Source organism: Armigeres subalbatus, chromosome 3, assembly GCF_024139115.2.
Source record: "Armigeres subalbatus isolate Guangzhou_Male chromosome 3, GZ_Asu_2, whole genome shotgun sequence".
NCBI lineage: Eukaryota > Metazoa > Arthropoda > Insecta > Diptera > Culicidae > Armigeres > Armigeres subalbatus.
Window position 1 is genome coordinate 248,977,867 of NC_085141.1, and position 10,329 is coordinate 248,988,195.

Here is a 10,329-nt window from a genome sequence, read left to right on the forward strand (position 1 = left end):
GCGTAGCCAACACCAACACCAATGCCGAGCAACGTACGTCTAATCTAAAAAAGCTTAACATCATAAAACATCCAAATTCAGCTTTCTTCAATATGCATCGGGAATATTCATTAAATATGACTAATTAGTTTAATTGATTCAAAACTTATCTACATGATCAATTGTGATTTTACTTACATGGAGAACAACAATTCCGTGAAAAGCTTGAGCAGAATTTAAAAATAAATCCTGCTCTTTTATTGTTGTGGATATTTTTAATTATTAAGCTACATTCTTTGGTGTGTTGACGATTGTTGACATCTCATGCAACTGACAGCGGTCTATCTGCACACTGTGCCCGGGACATGGTGGCTATTTTTAGGCTAAGGGAGTTAGATGGGGATGTCTATAGCCTGGAGTATGCATTTGCCCGGGATAAAGCAAAAAAGAAGATAACTCCTTCTTTAAAAGTATGCATTTGCCCGGGATGAAGCAAAAAAGAAAATGACTCCTTCTTTAAAAGTACGCATTTGCCCGGGACGAGGAAAAAATGGTAGATGACTCCTTCTTTAAAAGTACGCATTTGCCCGGAATAATGCAAAAGAGTAGATGACTCCTTCTTTAAAAGTATGCATTTGCCCGGGATGAAGCAAAAAAGAAAATGACTCCTTCTTTAAAAGTACGCATTTGCCCGGGATGAAGCAAAAATGGTAGATGACTCCTTCTTTAAAAGTACACGCACAAAAATGTTGCGGTCGAAACTACCATTCCGAGGGTTAATTTAAGAATACGAACCGACGATTTTGAGCAGACAACAAACCCGTTTGATTTTACCATGCGCGCAGTAAAAATCAACTGTGATCCTGGTGGAATATTGTTGCATGAACTGAATCAGTGGTGAATTTGTCCGAATGCGTGGTTAATTTAACTTAAAATTTGTGGTTGTTTTAAAAACATGGCGTAGTCTACAAAATAGTAACCGTTACCATGGAATTTTTTTCTGTGTACGCATTTGCCCGGGATAAAGCAAAAGGGTAGATGACTCCTTCTTTAAAAGTACGCATTTGTCCGGAATAATGCAAAAGAGTAGATGACTCCTTCTTTAAAAGTATGCATTTGCCCGGGATGAAGCAAAAAAGAAAATGACTCCTTCTTTAAAAGTACGCATTTGCCCGGGATGAAGCAAAAATGGTAGATGACTCCTTCTTTAAAAGTACGCATTTGCCCGGAATAATGCAAAAGAGTAGATGACTCCTTCTTTAAAAGTATGCATTTGCCCGGGATGAAGCAAAAAAGAAGATGACTCCTTCTTTAAAAGTACGCATTTGCCCGGGATAAAGCAAAAGGGTAGATGACTCCTTCTTTAAAAGTACGCATTTGCCCGGAATAATGCAAAAGAGTAGATGACTCCTTCTTTAAAAGTATGCATTTGCCCGGGATGAAGCAAAAAAGAAGATGACTCCTTTAAAAGTATGCATTTGCCCGGGATGAAGCAAAAAAGAAGATGACTCCTTCTTTAAAAGTACGCATTTGCCCAGGATGAAGCAAAAGGGTAGATGACTCCTTCTTTAAAAGTACGCATTTGCCCGGGATGAAGCAAAAGAGTAGATGACTCCTTCTTTCAAAGTACACCCGATTCTGTTTTTACACGGATTTTTTTTACACGGCCGTGTAAAAAAATCCTATACAAATGGTTTGCAAAGTTGCTCCACGAATTTTCAAATTTTGAACTGAAAACTTTTTTTACACGGAACGCATTTACCCGAAATAAGGCAAAAGAAATATGACTTTAAGAATTGTCACACACACACTTTCATTCCAACACTGCTCACAACATGCCGTAGAAACAAAAAATACTGCGGCGCGCTTTGTAAATTTTTCAAGCGAACAAAGATCATGGGAAAAGTACACGGTCGAACATTTTAAACGTGAAAATGTTGTGAAAACTGCCAAAGCATTATTTGGTCTACTCAGCTCTATTGTATACAAAGCCACGAAGCAACTCAGAAGCAGGATTAGAAGCAGCACGGCGAACCACGGAACATATGCCAATATTCATTAGTCTAAATTTGAAGACTAAGGTCAACTTTTTATATAACATATATCAGATTAAACTGTACTTCTTTGTATTTTTATCCCGAGCCATTTTTTTAATCCCATTTTTTTGGTTGCCACCCGTTAGGAGAAAAAGTAAATCGCTCCTTAAAATACGCATATTGCCTTTTTAATAATAAAGCTGTGAATTGAGCTTATTCCTAGAGTTTTTATAATTCTTTTAATTTTTATGCCAAATGGTCATTATGCCAAATGGTCGTTATGCCAAATGGCCCTAAAATCATTATGACTATTTTTCTTTATTATGCCAAACGGTCGTTATGCCAAATGGTCTTTATGCCAAATGTCCCCTGGCTATTCAACTCGTTATGCTAATTGGCATTATGCCAAACGGACTTATGCCAAACGACATTATGCCAAATGGAATTATGCCATTTGGGGTAGCCCCAGTAAAGAATAAAGAATAAAGAGTTAAGAATAAAGAATAAAGAATAAAGAATAAAGAACAAATATTAAAGTATAAAGTATAAAGTATAAAGAATAAAAATTTTACAGAGACGAAGGAAGGAGGAAAGAAGAAGGAAGAAGAGAGAAAGAAGGCGGAAGAAGGGAGAAGGAGAAAAGATGAAAGATTGAAGAAAGAACATAAAATAAAGAGAAAGGAAAAAGTAAGATAAAGATAAAAGAAGAAATAATGATGAAGCAAGAAGAAACAAGGAAGAAGGAAGGATAAAGATGGAAGAATGAAGAAGGAAGAAAGAAGAAGGAACAAGAATGAAGAAAAAATAAAGAAGAAGGAAAAAGGAAGGAAAATGGAGGAAGAAGAAAACAGGAGTAGGAAGAAAGAAGGAAGAATAAAAAAAGAAAATGAAGGAAGAAGAGAGAAGAATAAAGAATTTAAAAAAAATAGAAAGCAATCTAGCAAGAATCAAAAACTAAATACAAGAACCAAGAACAATTAAGTCTTGTTCCCTTCGGTATTACTGCCATCGGGAGTGACAATGGGTCTGGGAGTGAGAATGGGTCATCGCTCTCACCGCCAGTCTGGAAGTCGTAGAGAAAAATCGTTCAAAATGGTCTCTTATATTTTAGTCTTCTTGCCCTCAGATACATTCAATGCATTCTATAAGCATTCATTCAGTGACCCATTCTCACCCCCATTTGACCCATTGTCACCCCCGACGACAGTATCTCAACATTTTATGAGCTGTATAGACTACAAAATAAGAATTCCGTATAAAAATTGAAAGACAACAAGAAGTCACAAGAAGGTTGCAGATCATTTTAGTTTGTGCCCCTTTTAACGTCAAATGTGAATTCTTCCACTAATATTGGTTTCTCACGATTTTTCAGCCTTTCGAGTTTCAGCCTTTTGTTATTTCAACCTTACGTGAGATTTTTACTTTTCAGCCTTTCGTGTTCAGCCTTAGAGTAGAGTGGGCAAGAGTACGCACTTAGTTTTCAATCGATCATGTGGCCCTTATAAAGCAAGCTTCTGCATATCAAATCAGTGTCGATGATTCATATACTCTTCCTTTATGTTACCCAGTGGAAAAAATATTGAAATTATTGAAATTCGTTTTAGTAGAACCCTTATTGCAAGGCAAGTGAAAAACGCACTCTTACCCCACCGGTGGGGTAAAAGTGCGCATCGGGTGGGGTAAGAGTACGCATTTATCCAATCATGTGCTTTAAGTATATATTAACACAAATAAGAATTAATAACATTTAATTGATGTTTAATGAGCATATATTAGGGAATGTTTAAAGATTACGTAACTCTTAAAGGGGGAGGGGGTCCTAAAAATGTGCACTTTCATACGACAAACTATTGTTTTTTATATATACAAAAAACTACAGAGGTAAAAATATATATCACGTTTCGCGTGGCGTATACAAAGGCATTTTCCTAAAAGATAGTCCACCAATCACATAACGTAAAATTTGGCTATTTCATCACCCCTTTCCCCCTATCTTACACTATTTGTATGAATCCTCTAAAAATTATATGGATCGTCACACATCTCACAAATCCCTCCCAGCTACACGTTGCGTAATTTATGAACGTTTCTTTTGATTACATGAAATTATCATTTTGATGAAATTGTGTTTTCATACTATGTTTAGGTGTACAAGTCCTAATTCAATTTCATTATTTCGCTACAGTGCTTTGTTCGCTAAGTCCTTTCTAACACCGAATTACTTGAACTTATCCTAAAAACTTGTGATAATTTCAAATTCTGTCCCTTTTTTCTTAGTTGTGGATCTTTACGCTTTAGAAGAAGTCTTATTTCGGCCGGAGATACGGGTTTGACATCATAACTTGAAGATTCATATGCGTACTCTTGCCCCACCGGTTCCTGCGTACTTTTACCCCACAGTCCCAAAAATGATTCAAGTAATGGTTTTGACTTCTTGGAAAACCAATTGGATTGGTGTTCTGTACCATAAAGTACTCTATACAATAGGTTATCGAAATGATATAATGTTCACCTGATTGAGCGTATATATGGTAATGAAATACTAGTTGCGGAAATCCAATTATTTTTTAGCAAAATGACCAAAAAGTTATTTAACTCCATATCTCCCTTGTTGTTTATTCAAATCGTTTACAATTACACATGATAATAGTTGGCCAGAATACCTGTCAAACTGACGCAGTGCTGCTAGTCTATCTTTTTTTATTACTTCAAAAAATCGAAAACGTACTCTTACCCCACGCGCACTCTTACCCCACTCTACTCTACGAGTTTTCAGCCTTATGTGATTCAGCCTTTCGTGGAAGACCCCACCAAACCAATAGCTGACTCGGCTGAGTTTTAAAAACCTCTTTCAAAAACTGTTAAACTCTACACTTTAATAATTGATAAAGTGTAGAGTTTAACAGTTTTTAATAGAGGTTTTAAACTGTTGAATATTCAGCTTGATCTTTTTAATTTTAGATGCATTTCCTGTTGTTTCGGGGAAATCATAAGTGAGCGAGGGCTTGCTCTAATGCTCATTAGTGCATACCCAAAACAAACAAGCATTTCAGCATTTTTTTATAACAAGCACTTATATATTTTGAAAAATAAAAATATTCATTTTTAAATCACAATGGAGAAATTAGCCACTTTGATTGATACTGCAATGGACTTGCTGAGTTTTCTGTCAAAGTTGCTGAAAATGACATATTTTTTGCCGGGATATCAGTACTTATTTTGCTGGGCACACGGCTGCGCGGATTTTTGCCGAGCTGCAGAAATAAAAAACTTATTGTATAAGGGATTCCCATAGAAAGATTAATGTTTCCGTAAGGAGCAAAATGAATGGTCTCTCGACATCTGCTCAGATAAATACCTAAGAATTTTGGGGGGGGGGGTGGAAAATTAAAAAAAAAATATTAAAAAGAATCAAATAAAACAAATTTATCAAATTTAGCTTGTCAATTTCCTTTTCATCGAATTTGTTGAATAATGTTTCATTATTTTTTTTTTAATTTATTGCCTATTCGAATTGAAATTTCCGACCAAAAGATATTTGGGGGAGACATAATTTTTGAAAATTATTTGTTTCAGCCTTATTAACTTCAAAAGTCCATTTCTGTCACTGCAAATTAAATTAAAAGTCACTATTTGGTCACTTTTTCTGCAGATGAAAGTCACTATTTGGTCCCTTTTTTCGCCAGTGTTCGTCACTTACTTGATACTTGATGGGCTACAGCTCTTCGATGAACCTACGCCGAATGGAGTATCCTTCTCCACTGGACTCGATCCTGGGCCAATCGCTTCCAGTCGCCCTGAACATTGAGCGCCCTCCGGCATCCTCTTCAACTGCAAAAAGCCATCGTGTACGCTGCCTTCCACGAAGCCTGCGGCCTCTTCCGGGTTCTCTACTGAATATTATCTTCGCTTGACGTTCTTCCGGCATACGAACAACGTGACCAGCCCACCGTAGTCTGCCGTGTTGTATAAGCTTAATAATATCCAGCCCTTTATACACCTGGTGCAATTCGTGATTCATGCGGCGCCGCCAGATACCGTTCTCCTGTTTACTTATTTATTTATTTATTTATTTCGTCAACCGACTAGACTAGTACATATACAATATACATGTTTTTCTTTATTTTCTTAATGCTATAAATACGGTATTATAGTGTATAAAAATAAAAATAGTTTGGTTAAGTAGTGTTTAATTTTGCGATTTAATGTAAATTTAGATGTGTAGGTTTCGCCGCCGAGTATTGTCCGCAGCACCTTACGCTCAAACACTCCGAGAGCTCTCCGATCAGCCTCCTTTAACGTCCATGTCTCATGGCCGTATAAAGCCACCGGAAGAATCAGAGTAGTATATAGCGCGAGTTTTGTTTTCGTTTGCAGACTACGGGACTTTAGCTGGTTACGAATTCCGTAATAAGCCCTATTTGCAGCTGCAATACGCCTTATCACCTTGCGGGTAACATCATTATCGCACGTCACTAATGTTCCAAGATACACAAATTCTTCTACCATTTCAAATTTTTCACCATCCAGCACCATTTCGCTACCACCACCACTAATGAACCCACGTTGATTGCCAGCGACCATGTACTTCGTTTTGCTGGTATTGATCGTGAGTCCAATCCTCGTTGTCTCCCTCTTAAAAGGCGCAAAAGCCTCCTCCACGGCACGGCGATCAATTCCGATAATATCGATATCGTCCGCAAATCCCAGGAGCATATGCGATTTTGTGATAATGGTACCGCTTCTTTGCACACCAGCTCTCCTAATCGCTCCCTCGAGCGCTATATTGAACAGTAGATGCGAGAGTGCATCACCCTGCTTTAATCCATCTAAGGTAACAAATGACGTCGATATATCATCCGCAACCCTTACACTTGATTTCGATCCGTCCAACGTTATACGAATCAGCAGTATCAGTTTCGCCGGAAAACCATATTCAAGCATAATTTGCCATAATTCATTCCGTTTCACTGAATCGTACGCCGCCTTGAAATCAATAAACAGATGATGTGTCTGCAAGTTGTACTCCCGGAATTTATCAAGGATTTGTCTCAGGGTAAACATTTGATCCGTCGTTGATCGTCCCTCACGAAAACCTGCTTGGTATTCGCCGACGAAGGACTCTTGAAGCGGTCTCAATCTGTTGAACAGAATACGGGACATAATTTTGTACGCCGAATTAAGGAGGGTTATTCCTCGGTAATTGGCGCACTCCAGTCTGTGCCCTTTCTTAAAGAGAGGGCAAATGAGGCCGTCCAACCAGCTAGCAGGCATTTCCTCGTCTTCCCATATTTTCGACATAATATGGTGCAGAACTTCATAAAGCTGCTCACTGCCATGTTTGAGAAGTTCAGCCGGGAGCTGGTCCTTCCCCGCAGCCTTATTGTTTTTCAGCTCTTTAACAGCTTTTTTAACCTCATCTAGTGTAGGTGACTCCACAGCTTGTCCATCGTCGCTAATATTTAATCTGCTCACCGATGCACCGTCACTTCCTACATTCAACAAAGTCTCGAAGTGTTGCTTCCACCTGGCAGCCACTTCAGTTTTAACTGTCAGAAAATTCCCTTGTTGGTCGTTGCACATGACGGAAGATGGCGCTGTCTTTCTCCGCACGCCATTGACAGCCTCATAAAACCTCCGCATATCGTTCTGCTCCATTTTTTCCTGCGCCTCACTAATAACTTGTTCTTCGTACTCTTTTTTCTTCCTGCGGTGGGTTCGTTTTTCGGCTGCTCTTGCTTCCTTGTACCGATCCCTATTCGATCGGGTACCCGACACCAACATCCGGCTTCTGGCAACGTTCTTCTCGTCTGTCACTCTGACACTCCACATCGAACCAACCCGTCCTGGGTCGCCTCTGTGCAGTGCCTACCACTTCTCGTGCTGTTGTGCTCACCGCTCCATGGACTCCCATAGATTGTTGATGTTGTCGCTAACGTTGATTGCACTTATCCGTTCGTCAAGCTTCTGGCGGTACTCAGCCGATACTCCTTTCGCCGACAATCGCTGGATATTGTAACGCATCGTTTGCAGTGATCTTTCGTTCGATACAGTTGACAACCGTGATTTACTGACAACGAGGAAGTGATCAGAGTCAATTTTCGGACCTCTCAATGTCCGCACATCGATAACATCCGCGAAATGGCGCCCATCCACCAGAACATGGTCTATCTGGTTGCAAGTTTCACCATTTGGGTATCTCCAGGTGTGTTTCGGATGTTCTTTCGTGCAAAGTAGGTGCTACTGATGGCCATCCCTCTGGCAGCAGCAAAATTTACTAGCCGTAGGCCGTTGTCATTGGTAGCGGAGTGAAGGCTCTCTCTACCGATTATGGTACGGAAAAATTCCTCTCTACCGACCTGAGCGTTTGCGTATCCGAAAACAATTTTCACGTCATGCTTTGGGCACTCTCCATAGGCTTTATCAAGACATTCATAAAACGTGTCCTTCGTCGTCGGATTTATCGTTTGTCGGTGCGTAAACGTTGATTAGGCTGTAATTGAAGAATTTGCCCCGTATCCTCAACACATAGATTCATTCGCTAATGGGTTTCCACCGGGTTTCCATCACTCGCTTCATCTGCTTGCCCATCACTACGAAACCAACTCCATGCTCTGCTTTTTCACCGCTTTTCACCGCTGTGATAGATGTTATACTTGAATGCAGTGTTGGTCGTGGGGTCCACGGCTCGGAATTCACGTTCTCCGTATCTAGGCCATCGGACTTTTTGAATATCGGCCACGTATATTCCAACCTTCTGCAGTTCACGTCAGAAAGCTCACTCGTCCAGGTTCATTTAGGGTCCTGACATTCCAGGTACCGAGTTTCCAATCATAGTCCTTATTTCGTTGCCGGGTCGGTTGCCAAAAATAACGTTCTCGTTTTCTTCTATCTCCATTTTTCGTGGTATTTGAGAGGCTTCAGTAAGCTACCTTACCGGGGTCGCGTTACCTACATCGCGATGATATAGCCTTAGGTATAGCTGAAGCGATACAGCATTTTGTTAATCAGCCGCTGGGTACCAGGCAGACGCTGTTTGAGCCGCACCTCCTGGTGAACAGACGCTCGAGGCGTACCTTCTCACTCTAGCTGATGTCAGAAGGACAACAGTGCCCAGGCTGCACTACCAGCTAAGTACACAACCCTTAGCTGGCGGTCTTTTGTCATCGGACGACCCGTGGAAACGTGAGATAGGAACTTGTGGGGACCAGAGCTCTGTTGGGCACTCCTTCCTTGATGTCAATCCACCATTTTGCAGCCCTAAAGTCACTATTTTGAGCAGCATTGATCGCTACCAGCCCTGACAGTGCATATACATATAGCGGAACTGCTCCTGGAATTCATCTCATGGCTCCGACGTTCATCCCATCAATAACAAAGCAATGGAAAGGTATTTGATTTGTTTCCTATTTTCGTGATTTTTTTCATTGCTGTATTTCTTTGTTTCGCGATGAGATGAAATATGTTCAGTGAGATGGAGATCGGGGCAGTTCCCCTACATATTTGTTTTTGTAATGCTCATTCATTTATTTAGTCTACATCTAAACAGATAACACTGAATCAACAATTTGACGCCACAATACACGGTTCGAGGCCGCATCTCTCCATCCTCGAATACGCTCCACGCTCGCCAAGTCGTTCTGCACCTGGTCTGCCCATCTCGCTGGATACTGGATTCGCCGTATAGCTGGGCGAGCTCATGGTTCATTCTTCGCCGCCACACACCGTCTTCTTGCACACCGCCAAAGATGGTCCTAAGCACCCGTCTCTCGAATACTTCGAGTGCTTGCAAGTCCTCCTCGAGCATTGTCCATGTTTCATGTCCGTAGAGGACAACCGGTCTTATTAGCGTCTTGTACATGACACATTTGGTGCGGTGGCGAATCTTTTTTGACCGCAGTTTCTTCTGGAGCCCGTAGTAGGCCCGACTTGCATAGATGATGCGCCTTCGTATTTCACGACTGACAATCACCCATATTCTTGTTTACGGACGAACGAAACTTTCGAACGAATGCAGTTCGTTCGAATCGTTTCCCCATTTGATTTTGCTGGCGTAAACGAGAATGCGCATCAGCTTTCGTTCGAAAGCACGTTCGAACGTAAACAAGAATAAGGGTGATTGTTATCAGCCGTTAGCAAGGATCCGAGGTAGACGAATTCCTCGACCACCTCGAAGGTATCCCCGTCTATCGTAACACTGCTTCCCAGGCGGGCGACAGGGCTCGGTTCCGCCCACAAGCATGTACTTTGTCTTTGACGCATTCACCACCAGTCCAACTTTTGTTGCTTCTCGTTTCAGGCGGGTGTACAGTTC